Genomic DNA, 14018 nt, shown 5'->3' on the forward strand with positions numbered 1-14018 from the left:
CAGCACTTCATTAGCATGCGGGCTGCTGCGGCGCTTCGAAATTGACACGCCTTGCCGCCGCGTGGCGCATCCAGACGGGGCTCCTTTTCGAAAGGACCCTGCCTACTTTTCGAAGTCCCCTTATTCCCATCAGCTCATAGGAATAAGGGGACTTCGAAGTAGGCGGCGTCCTTTCGAAAAGGAGCCCCGTCTGGACGCGCCACACGGCGGCGAGGCGCGTCAATTTTGAAGCGCCGCGGCAGCCCGCATGCTAATGAAGTGCTGAATATGCATTTCAGCGCTTCATTAGTAAACTTCGAAATGGCTATTTGCATGGCCATTTCGAAGTTTGGGGCACGTGTAGACGTAGAATGTCTACACTCTGGTTAGACACAGGCAGCTGATCAGTGCCAGATGACTTGGTTTTGAAGGACCTGGGTTTAGGAGCTGTTTAAATGTAGTGTAGACATTTGGGCTTGGCTTGAAACCCAGGTTCAGGGACCCTGCAAGGTGAAAGGGACCCATTGCTCAGGCTGCAGCCCAACCTCCAAAATGTCCACCACAGTTGAACAGCTCCATAGCAAAGTCTCACAATCCTGAATCAGTGGGCATGGTATGTAACTGCAGTGTAGAGATACACATTATTTAAGACTGGGTTAGTTCACACTATGGTGAATCAGCTGTAGATCAGAGTCAATAATAATTCACACCATATTACTTTTAGCAAATATTTTTACCTCTTATTCTGCAAGCAAATTGTCCACAGGCAGTTTCTGAGGTTTTAGCATGGCTTAAATTACTTAAGAATAATTTTGATGACTAATTCTGGCTCTACAGATTTTAAAATAGCAGTATTGATTTTAAGTGTTCGAAATAAGGATTTTTATTTTCATCTGAACACCTGGGTCACACACTATATTTCTGTTCTGTCTCTGGATGCATAAGTCTTAGAATCAGATTTCTGGTTGGACAATTCACACTTACAAATTGGAATTTCTCTTTCTGCAAATATTCTCTGATATTCATTTAAAAGTCACCATTTCTGTAAATTTTATTGTTATTGACTTTGTTTATACTTATTTGTACTACTATTTATACCATGCACTTACTGTGAATGTAAATAGGACACAAACACATTTCAACTAAATTCATTCATTTGAATTAACATTCTTTTTTTTTTCTCTGTTCACCCAGTTAACTCTGAAGTAACCCAAAATATATAAACACATGTGCTTGGTTATCAAGAAAGCCTGTATAACTTTCAATTTCCCTTTGTTAATGATCAGAAGCAACCAGGTAGAAAGTCACATCAGAATTTCAGCTGGAAGATGGCATCTTAAATAGTGGATCAGCCACCTGCTACTGCAATGCAGTGTTAGCATTGGAAATATGTCTTCTCTCAGGAGGACATTGTGAACAGAATGTCCTTTCACTTGAAATTTTGAAACAATTCTTTAGGCTTTATATGAGTTCTACAGAAATATAAAACTAAAGTGATTATAATAATACTTTATGCTTACATGTTGGGGCCTCAACCTGAACACCCAATTATGCTTCAGAAATATTATTTAATTTAGCCTCACAAAATGACTGTGTCTTAGGTATTAGTGTCACCATTAAGTTGACCAATGAGACATTAAGAAACCAACAAGCAACCTATTAGAAGGTCATCTTTCCTTTGCAGGTACAAGTTACATCCACAAAATTTGTCACCTCCGTTTTGCAACCATAATTGAATTGTAGGAGCAAATCTGTCTGTCTCTACCTCTGTCTACCTAACTATGGGTACGAATAAAATAGTTAAAGGTGCAATTTCTCCAATTAGCACCCAACAATCAGTTTGCAATTTAGGAACCCATTCTGAAGGTGTTAATTGAAGCTACAAAAAGGAAGAACAGAATTTTAGTTCCTATTAAAACTATGCCTTAGTGATTTGCTGCTGGTGACAAAGAGTCTGTAAAGAGCAATAAATAATGACTAATATCCACACTTAGTACCTCACCCTTGGTTATATGGAAATATTTTTCAATCTGTAGTATCTTTCCTTTCTTCTCTCTCCTACTATTTTTGTAGTGCATTAAAATATACAGATAATTTTTATTTTGCTTCTTCATGCCTCAGTTATTACCTAGTTAATCAATGCCCTAAATTCAAGAAAGTGACTGTAATAGTTGATAATCATGCCCTAACTCTGCAAATTTGGATGGCACACTCTTTGCCCACACAAAAACCTATGGACAGCCTTTCCAGATTATCTTATTCTTGTCTTTATGACACCCAAACCCCACCTGTTTCCTCTTCCTTCTTCAAGAGTAGGGCATTTTGCATCTCTTGAGATGCTCAATCCATGCCCATCCCCCAGAAATTATCCTTTTAAAAAAATAAAACAGTCTTTTCTTAAGAGAAATAAAAGCTTCCTAAAGCATATTAAAAACATGAACTGAATACCATCTAGATGTAGGCTAATGAAGCCCCTTGTAAAATAAGTAATTAGAACGATGATGCGTCAGAAGCATTCTACAAAGTAGCTCAAATTCTGTTGATGTCCTGTAGACTTTTGACCCAATCAGATCTTTCTTTCAATTGCATATCTGTCCATTTTCCTAACAATGTGAATGTTTTTTTATTTTCTATGTCTTTTCTCTTCTATGTCTTCATTTTATTGGTTCATATGCAGCACAAAACTGAAGTATTCCTGATTTACAAAGAATTTGATTGGGCTGGTATATAATCTTTTGGCTTTCTTCCGTGCCTCTGTATAGCTACGTCCACAAGTGAAGCCTACATCGAAGTAGCTTATTTCGATGTAGTGACATCGAAATAGGCTATTTCGATGAATAACATCTACACGTCCTCCAGGGCTGGCAACGTCGATGTTCAACATTGATGTTGCGCAGCACCACATCGAAATAGGCGCTGCGAGGGAATGTCTACACGCCAAAGTAGCACACATCAAAATAAGGGTGCCAGGCACAGCTGCAAACAGGGTCACAGGGCAGACTCAACAGCAAGCCGCTCCCTTAAAGGGCCCCTCCCAGACACAGTTGCACTAAACAACACAAGATCCACAGAGCTGACAACTGGTTGCAGACCCTGTGCATGTAGCATGGATCCCCAGCTGCAGCAGCAGCAGCCAGAAGCCCTGGGCTAAGGACTGCTGCACACGGTGACCATAGAGCCCCGCAGGGGCTGGAGAGAGAGCGTCCCTCAACCCCTCAGCTGATGGCCACCATGGCGGACCCCGCTACTTCAATGTTGCAGGACGCGGATCGTCTACACATGCCCTACTTCGACGTTCAACTTCAAAGTAGGGCGCTATTCCCATCCCCTCATGGGGTTAGCGGCTTTGACGTCTCGCCGCCTAACGTTGATGTTAACATAGAAATAGTGCCCAACACGTGTAGCCATGATGGGCGCTATTTCGAAATTAATGCCGCTACTTCAAAGTAGCGTGCACATGTAGACACGGCTTATATGTTTTAAATATAGGGCAACCATATCTTCTTGTCCCAAACACGGGACAGGGAGATGTGGAGGGGAGGGATGGATCCTCCCAGCTCCACCAAGCCCCAGGAAGCTGGGAAGGAGGTGGTAGCCATCAGCCCCCCGCCCCCAAGCCCTGGAGAAGCCGCAGACCCCAGCATTTCCCAAGCCCTGGGGAAGTGGCAGACACCAGCCCTCCCCCAGAGCTCTGGGGAAGTGGCAGCTGGCAGAAAAGGTCAGTGTGGGGAGGGCCCAAATAGGGGACCATTAGTCCCTTTTAAAAAATAAGTAGGGATGCCTTATTGGCATCCCAAATATGGGACCATCCCACCAAATATGGGAAGAATCATCACTCTATTTAAATGCTTTTTTTGGCCAAATATGTTAAAAATAAACATAAACACCATTCAGGAGCCCACGGTGCACCCCCAAGCTAAAGCATTTTAATGTTTTTTTTTTCTTCTCAGGGACTCTCTTCTGATTGTTTTTCCTGAGGTGTAAGTTATGTTTCTTTAAGGGCACAACACTTTTATACATAGGATACATTGTAACAGAGGGCAGATGAACAAGAAAATTTACATCTCCTCAAAGGGCAACAGTTAGGTGTCACAGATAGTTTAGTCATTTTCCTTACAGTATGTTTTCTTCATGGTTAGGCAGAAGTAGAATTATAATAGCTTAGTGACATTTTAACTGTACTGTTTGCTAATTATTTTTGACTTGTGGTGCATTGTATTAGTCATCAAAATTCCTGACGGATGATTAGCAGTCAAGGATATATCTTTTTTGTTGTGGGCACAAAGTAAGTTGCTGATTGCTGTGTTTATTTTTAAAATCATTTTATGCTATTTACCTTTAGTACTATCGGGGGGAATGGGGGGGTCAGAGTTGCTGGGCCCCAGGGTAAAGTGTGTGTGTGTGTGTGCGTGCGGGGGTTGGTGCCATGCTCCCAGAAGGGGCAGCATCTTGGTCAGAAGTAGCAGCAATGGGGACAGCCAGCTCTCAGTACTGCTTAGTGTGCCATGCTGGTCTGCTACCTGCAGACAGCCCTAAGAGCCTCCCAGAACACACAGCATGGTGCTCTCACTCCTGCCACTACCCCGGACCCCTTTAAATTGCTGGGCCCTGGGGCAACTACTCCCTTCACCCTCACCCCCGCCCCCAGGTCACAGGCCTGGTATTGTTTAATGAGCTGTGTTGCAGAAACCTCTCTTAAAGCCGAAGTGTAATAGCTACAGAGTCTTCATCTGAACTAGCTTTTTCATTATCTTTCTATGACATGATGAATGAGTTGGGGGTTTGTGTGGGGATTGCTTTATATGCCTAATCTACACAGTATTTCCTGTAAACCATGCACTGGTGCGGCCACTCTGGACAGATTTAAATGCCACCCAGATGATAAGCAGAGTTCCCACGGCTAAGGCTGTTTTTAATTGTGGTGTGCGTTACAACATGCCTTAGTGCAGCTAAAATTGATTCCACATATGGATGGAAAAGATCCACACAGGGATGGAAAAGATTGGAGGGAACATTGGTCTACATGCAAATTCTATATGAAAAATACATGTTCTGAGAGATCTGAAATCCTGTGGGACACCAGGCAATGTCAACACACTTAAAGTACTGATTCTTTTATAGGATCAGTGTGGTTTGTTTAATACCATTTATGGATGTTTGGAATGAGAACTAATTTGGCACCACTGGTAACAGATATTTCAATACTAAGATTATGGTAAATCCACAGATAAAGAACCAGAGTGGCCCAGTTAGGTTACCTATGACATTGTAGGAAGATAGGAATAATTTACTAGATTGGATCAGATGCAGCAAACTAAATGGCCACCTGCTTTTGTAACTTGATTTCATTTTCCTTCTTTATGCTGGGATGACTATCCAGGACAAATAGGAGATTGCTTATTTGTAGTTTATGTCCCTTAGCAGGAAGCCCATATATCCAAGAGCTGATAATGGCATTGACTCAAGCACAATTATTTCATCTGTGATTGGAACAGGAAAGGACGGTTTGATAGATTATTTAACTTAAGAAGGAATGACTCTTCAACCATCAATTGTTTTTGTGGAATGAAATCAATATTCTAACTGCAACAACAGCAGCAGCGGATCTCCAGGCGAGAATGGCATGAAATCAGTCACAGCAGCTGGTAGCGGAACTAGAACCAAAATACAAACATCTATTATTTCACTGTCACTTGCTAGTATTGTAATATATATACATAATTAAGGGAACATATCTATGTCAATGTAACTTCCTTGTTGCACAGTCAAAAATAAATAACTATTCAGGAAAGTAAGGATTAAGAAAGTTTATGTTGCAAACATCAATATGTTTTATTCCAGCATTTCCTATTTATGATGTAATTCAGTATACTAGTGGTTACATAATACAATGTGTACCATAAAAAACACATACAATGTAAAGCAAACAAGCTTTTTAAAAAAAATTTTGAAGATGTTTTTTAAACTGAAGGCCTGATTTCAAGAAATGGCTCTTCCCTGGGTCCAAGTTAAAGCAATATGAAACCTATACAACCCAAATAAGAAATCCATGACATAATCCCATCCTTGTGACTGTCCCCAAATCTCTTTCTATGTGTCAACAGGTTGCAGAATTAAAATGAACAGGGCAGTTTTCAGCTCTTGAAACTGTTGTTTCGGGTTCTCTGCAGTGTCCAACAGGCATCAATCAAGTTATGTCTTTAAGCTTTTCTCTGCATCCATGAGGGCTAGAAACATTATTTTAAAATTATAAAATAGATTCTAGTGTAACCATATGATGTCAGAAGGAGAGACCCTAGCCTACGGCTGATAGTACTTGTGCTTTAATCCATCTTTTCTTCAACTTGTGTGGGGATAACGTTGTGCCTCCAATGACTTATAGGCACAAATATGGTTAGATAGACAATTAACCAACTATCAGCACCCATCAATCAAGTGGTTAGACATGTAATTTAGATGTTATCAATAGTTGTGCCTATAGTTCACTGAAGGAGTACAGTAAACCCTCAAGAAGTGTGATTTTGATTTGCGCTTAACTTGCATTAATGCAAGTTAAGTGCAAAGCAAAACTGCCCCCACCCTGTAGCTCCTGGTTCCCCCAGCTGGGAGAACCCAGCCGCACACAGCTGCTTTTGATGTGGTTTCTCCTATCTGGGAGAAACTACGCCACAAGCAGCCATGTGCCCGCCAGCTGGGAGAAGCCAGGGGCAGCATGGCTGGGAAGCAGCAATGCTTTCCAGAGGCTCCAGCTGGTCACTTCTCCAGCCAGGTGAATTTAGGGATTTCCCCAACCCTCAAATTATACAAAATTCGATTAACACAGAGGTTGCCCAGGATGCATCCTCCACATAAATGGAGGGATTACTATAGTTGTAAAATCAAAATTTCAACAGCTCAACAGTGATCAGATTTGGATTAAAACTCAGCTCTAAACGTACAGCGATGTGCAGAGCTCAGTGCAGGATCAGGGTCTTATTGTTGTCAAATGGACACATAGATGCAAAGGAGAAAATAGCCTGTCTGTGCTTAATCATGGCCCTACTTTGCATATATTATGCTATTTAAATGGGCCATGGGTCTCAGTTAGGCTTTGCAATTCATAGTTCACTGATGTGAATAGGAAATGGAGGCCCAGCACACGGTGTGTCAGAGATGCATGTGGTACTGGATTTATGTATCAGCAGCTGTACAACTAGACTAGACAATGAAGTCAGTTCCAAATGGCCTATAAACCATTCAGCTCTCACTAACTATCGTGTCCATAGTTAGGCATATTTATTCCTCCTTTATTACTAGGGTGACCACATTGCCCTATGGCAAATATGGGACACTGGCCTCCCCGCATGAGGGGGCTTCTCTTCCATATCAAGGCTCCTCAGCAATGGTGAGTAGTTGCCTCATAGTGAGGCAGCATGGATAAGGGCTCCACAGGGGTTCTGATGAGGGGAAGTGGAGGATGGGGGCTCCATGACCTGTCAGCAGGGGGGCACCAAGGAATGAAAGGGCTGCCCCAAGGCAGAACTCACCAGTGGCGGGGGCTGCCTCTGTGGGGTGCCAGGGAATAGGGCAGCTGCCAGGTGGGTGAGCTCCCTGGAAGCAGGTACTGCCACCTCGAGACACTGGGTGCCAGGGGGCAGGATCCCCACAACATACGGGACAGTGAGCCCATTTTCTTGAAAAACAAGTCAGGACACCTGTGAGACACCTCAAATAAAGGACTTTTCTGGGAAAAATGAACCAGAAGGTCCTCCTATTCATTACTGTTCTCTCTGCTTCCCATCTGAACTCCTCATTCTCCCTCACTAATTCTAGCCATGGTAGCCATGCACTCTGAACCACTGTCCTCAAAAATTTAATTTACCGTGGTAAGTTGGTGCAGGCTGCAGACAGCCCAGTCAGCCACTTAAAGGTCTTTGAGGGTTATGGAAAATATAATTTTTAAATGATTTTAACAACTCTGGCAGTGTGATACCAGAGCTTTTTCTTTCTCCAAACATTTGGCACAAAACAGCCCTAAGCATCCTCAGAGAGAACAAGCTGCACTCTGGCACAAGCCACCTGATTTCCATCCTGTTTCCTGACTCCCAATTAATCTGACATTTGACATGAGTTTTGCTGCAAGTGAAATTGCTAGCTGGAGAGTTCGCTTTACTGCATGGTATTGGGCTACCTAATCCAGATGCAAGTATCGTGTTGCCTGGTTGCTAGACCCAGGCCATATTTTGCCCACCCCTGAATTAGACAGATATGTTTTTTGCAGAGTCTGCATGTCTTGAGGACCCTAAAAAGACATTTAAAAGGCTGATACAAATTAGTTTCTGTTTTTCCAAAACACAGCTCAGCAATTTCAACAGAGATCTTATCACGAGGGACACAAGGTCAGCTCCCCTTTCAATACTCTTCACACCTGACATCTTGCTTAGATAAGCTAAGACTGTTGCAGAGAACTGCTAAGACCTACTGATTTAGCTATTTGTGGCAATAAGCACGATTATTAACATTCCAGCTATTGGTAGTGGTCCAGGTCTTTTTGCTGGTCTGCCAAGATCTCCACATACAGGATCAGCTTCTCCCTTCTCCAACTAGGCCATACTTTCCTCAAGCTCAGGAAAAGCATTGGCGCACAATAGGAGTAATATTCTTTGTTTTCCAGTAGTTGTCTCTAGTTAATTTTTTTTTACATTCAAGATGAGATTAATGCTGCATGGGAAAGAATAGCTGCAGGAGAGGGTCTGCAGAAGTCATTAGAGGTAGGTTAAGGAGCTCCAGAGACTGGAAGTGAGTACCAATTCAAGCTGAAGAGTTTAAAAGTCACATTTTTGTAGCAATAGACTAAAGAAGTCAAAATCAGCCATCCTCTTGATTTGAGTATTCTTTTTCTCCTCTGTATTCTAGAGACAAATAGGTCTAGTTAAGTGTTGCCCAGGGAGAGAAAGCCACAGAGGTTATTATTCAGCCTGCCTGGATGAATCCCTGCAGAAGGCTTTGAAAATGTAGTTAAAGAATAACATAAATATAATGTTCTGCAACAAGGAGGCTTTCTTAACAGTTTATCTCTTTGTCTCTCAAATAATAAATAAAATATTGGGGAGGGGTTAGAATGATGCAATCATTATGAAGCAAAACAAATTAATAGGTTATGTACTTACACAACATTTGATTTTGTGTTTACTCAGAAAAGGAAGGAAGGAAGGAGATGAAGGAAGAAAGGAAGGATATCTTTTATGTGAGGAGAAGAGGCATTTTTAAGATACTATTTCTATAATGTGCCATTTTGGGTAAGTCTGTAAAATTAGAACTGCAATGATTTTTCAAATAATCAGTATAAAAGAAACGAGACCTGCGACCTGAAACATAAGTGTAACAGTTCTATCTTTTACCATGTACTATGTAACTGACATTTTCAGTAATAAACTAAACTTAAATTGCCAATTCCCCTGTATTTGCACTTCGAACTCCAATGTGCATCAATAGATACAGATCAAGGACTGTATGTATCACTTAAAAATAAATTAAGCATTTGTAGTACTTCTAGACTTCTAGTATTCAGTCTTTAGGCCTAGGAGTCAGGTTTATTCTTATGGTAGTTTCCATGATTGTCTTTTCAAAATATAAAACTAAACACTCATGAAGAATTAATTAAAAAAAAAAGGATTTATGATGGACCAGTCAAGTTGAGTCAACGTGTCCTATTGTCAAATAATAAAACAAGTACTGGCCACCATTTCCACCCATCTTTGATCAGAATTCAAGTTTTACTTCATTAAATCTGAATCTGTTTTTTTTGAAAGACACCTGTGCTCAAAAGCAAAGAACAACAGACAGCTAAATAATTTGTTTGGCTGAATTTGTGACCCTTTGGATACAGTGACGTTAGCAAATCTGTGGCTATATGGGGAGAATCAATTGGTAGACGTGCTATAGTTCTGACATGGTGAATGGTGCCATTCATGGATTCCAAGACCAAAAAGATGAATATGCTCATATGGGCTGACCTCCTCCATTACACAAGCTATCTTCTTGTCCTTTGGAAGAATTGTCCCTAGCCCTGGAATATCCAAGGCTGACATAATATTAGTAGATGAGTTGACTGAATTCTGATTAGTTACAGCGACAACAATAAGTTTTATGAGGCATTACTTTTAAAAATTATGGAACCATAACTCCCCGGCCTATTATCTTCTCAGCTATGTAGTGTCACATCAGGATGCAAAATCACAACAACAAAAAAAAAGCCAAGTTCCATAGGATGTTACACATGATTCATTCTTTGTGTCTTCCATCTAGTCTATGCCTCAGCACCAAAGTCTTTACTACAGTTTAAAAGATGCAGTGACTTTTTCAGAAGGGTAGGGATGCTACTGTTTAACGTCTTGACCATATTATAATTTGGTGGATTACATTCTGATGATTTAAGTTTACCTCTGCACTTTAGGTGGAGAATGGTCCAATTATTTATACAGTTTACTCATGGAAAGCTAACCACAAAAATAAGCTTTTCAGAGGAATAAGTAGGAAGAAGAGCAAGATAGTTTTGTGTATTGGAGGAGGGAGGCTGCCCCAAGCATCAGTGACAAGCCAAAAGTTGGGTTTGTTATTCTGAAGAAGGGATTAAAGCTTAAGTAAAGTAACCAGTACTGGCAGAAGCATGACTGAAAATGAGAGCTAAGATGAATGCTGTAGTAGCATCTTGCAAAGCAAGAGAAGGCATTAGAACATTGTACAGAACAATGCAGACAACCAGAAATGGAGCTCAGGAAAGATGCTACATGATCAGAGCATCAAGCAAGAGACATAAGTTTAACTATAATTCAAAGAATGTTTTGGGATAGGGAGCAATGAGCAGAGATGCTGAAAAGGAGATGATGGCCATTTTAGCACAGGCGTAGGTTTCTGAAGAATTATCTGGCAAAAATCTCAGTGGGTTGAGAAAGGGGATGTAGGGAAAGAGGATAAGGAAGCAATACAATACTGTGGTCTCAAGTTTTAGTGATTGTGAGAAGGGTGAGCTAGTCAACGGTGATGAACCAAAGGGCAAGGAACTTAGCTTAGGAATTTCAGCTTTAGCCATGTTTAATTTGAGGATGTCATAAAGAATTCATGAAAAAAAAATTAGAGAGAAGCAATGACAGAAGACCAGACAGAATGCCAGGGAGTCATGACAGAAGTCAGCAGATGGATGTTGAGTGGTTTATTCCCCCTAATTCTGCCAGAGAGCTGAGAGTGTAAACAGAAGATACAGAGATTATGTTTTCTGGCAGGAACAGACACTGAGGAACTTGCCAATATTTTTATTATTGCTGTGTATTATGGGGATCAGACCACAGTTCATCACTGCACAACTTTTGGGGGTCATGCTGATCTTCTCATTACTCCTGGACATGCAAATTGATATGCACCAGGCCGTCTCCCGTCTCTACCCAGTGAAGAAACTGCACAGCACCCATTGGTTGAGAACTCTACTCTCATCCTTAATTTTGTTGACTCCAGAATACATAGATGCAGCTACCAATAAAAGGCATTACAGGGCAATGTGATTATAGGAGACAGGCAGTGCAGAGAGGTCTAACTCATCCTGCCTGGCCTGCAATTCTGGAGGAATGAGAGAAGAATAATAGGGTCCCTAGCCATTGTGGAAGGCTGGTCTCACAAGCTACTCTATAGCTGCCATATTTTACTCCAGAGGTGGTTACATGTCAGTGCTGGATAAAATGTTTCTATATAGTGTATGTAAAGTTCTTTGGGATACTACATGAAAAAGGTGAAATAAATTCATTGCCATTATTATTCATCAGTGGGAAGGGCAGGGGGAGAGTTATCCTTGCTCCCCTATAAATTGTCATGATATTTATGCTTTGTTCACTGGCTGATTCACCTGCTGCCAGTGTAGATTTCTAGTTTGTTATTGTGCTTAAAAATCCTGGTACTTCTCCCTCACAGCTAATGCAGTTAGAACAATTTAGACATTAATCAAGACAAATGGCTGTTTCTTTTGGGTGAGTCTTGCCCCGAAGATTCATTGTTTTATGTCCGTGTTCTCACATCAGGACTCCAACAGTGATCAGAGAAAGCTGCTGATTTGCCTTGGGCATATGACAAAATCCAAAATTATTTGGGAAGAATATTTTCACAAAACAGTTTCCTTAGAGGCCAGAGCACTTGAAAGGCTGCATTTTCATTGCCATTCCAATCATAACAGGAATTGTACTTGTAACTCCCTGCACAATTCAAGAAAATATAGCAAGAACTGTAAACAAGCTATCAGTTCTACTTTACTTTTAATGAATCGTTTATTCAGCTCAGCTTTGTTAGGTTTTAATTAGAAATTTTAGCTTTCCACATTTCTTTGCTGAAAAAACATGGATTTGTTTCTCCCCCTGGAAAGACCAACTTTGTGCTAAACAAGCACAACTAACTTTTTTATATACACTGGTAAGAATGATTTTTTGTGTGGGCAACTCTAAAATATGAATTTAGTCTGAAAGCCAGGCCATAATATGTCACAGCTACAAGAAATGTGATTTTCTCAGCATACTATGTGGAACTGAGGAACTTCTTGCCATTCTCTGCTGAACTGCATATCAAGCTTGCATATCAAACATTTATAACTATGCAGTTATGTTCATGGCAATACTTCCTATGGAGTACTGCCACACATGCAGCAATGTGAAACCAGTAAATCTTCCAGCCACTTCCTCACAGCCTGCAGTCTCATCAGCACTCACAATGAGCTGATTGGCATTTGGATGGGAGTCATCGAAGTGGAGAAAATGCTGCTTGTGTAAGAAGTGGTGTTGGTAAATTAGTCAATGACTAGATTCTCTGCAAGTTGTTACTAAACCAGTGCCCTTGGAATGACATGGATGGTCACTCTTATGACAAAGAAAGGCCATTGGAGTAACTTAGAAGGGGAAAAGCAACTCCAAAAAGCAGAAACAGCCTTGGCAATCAGGCAGAGTGGGAGCAGGAGGGGAAGAAGTGGCTATATATCCATTAGGGCCAGCTGGTCCCAGTTTAGGCTGCCACAGGCCTCTTAAAAGCCTTCCCCTAGTAATGAAAGGGAAGAGAGTGGACGAGGAGGTTGGAAAGGAGTGTTGAGAGTCAAACAATCAAGGGCAAAGTTAGAGAGTAGTGCAGGAAAATTACAGCAATGTCAGAGACAGTACGGGAAGTGAGCAACTCCCACAGGAAGTGTTTGGGGCTCCCTGCCCCTGGTAACCTCAGGGCTCATCCAAAGGTTTAGCAAGCTGGGTACGCAGCCCAATCAAACCAGGGGGCTCCTATCCCCTGTCCTTCAAGCTCAGGGACCACATCCTGAACCCAGCAAAGGCAAGCAGGCCCCATGCTGTGGGTCTGTGGACAGAACAGAAGTCTGGGGCTCAGGAGTAACCCTGCCCCTGCCACACTATATGCAGCTGGAGGTGCCTAGTCTTTTGGGTGAGATCTAAAATCAAAGGCTTAACCAAGTTGCCTGCAGTGACTTAAGCATTAATATCAAAAGCAGGGAAGGTCTCAGAGCGGTAACCCCAGCAGGCAATTGAGAACCAGGGCACAAATCCCAAACTGACTGAATTCTATACTTACATTTCACCAACATTGTGTGAACTCCTTAGGCATAACCATGGAGTTAATCAATTCTTCTGGGTATGCCACTCTGTTTTTCCACCCAGAGAGAACATATCTTTGTGACAGATGAACCCTTGGGCAGGAATCACAGCACTATTGAGTCCCATGGACCAGTTAGTTTAATCAGGCCAATTTCATCTTAGATCACACACCAAAGACAATGCTTGTAACCAGTGCTGTAATAAACTATATAAATATTTAATAGGAAAAAGAGAATTAGGTTAAAGAATATACACATAATATACCCAAATGAAATGAATTACAATCTCAAGCTTACAAAAAGTAATAATGTTCCTGTAATAAACACACTTTATCTGTCCTTTCAGGCTAACCTAGAGTAAGCAGTTGGGGTTCACTTTCCTAACAAACTTTGCCCCCCCAGACTCAAAGTGGCATAAAAATCTGGTTCTTCC

The sequence above is a fragment of the Carettochelys insculpta genome, chromosome 4, assembly GCF_033958435.1.
Source record: "Carettochelys insculpta isolate YL-2023 chromosome 4, ASM3395843v1, whole genome shotgun sequence".
Lineage (NCBI taxonomy): Eukaryota > Metazoa > Chordata > Testudines > Carettochelyidae > Carettochelys > Carettochelys insculpta.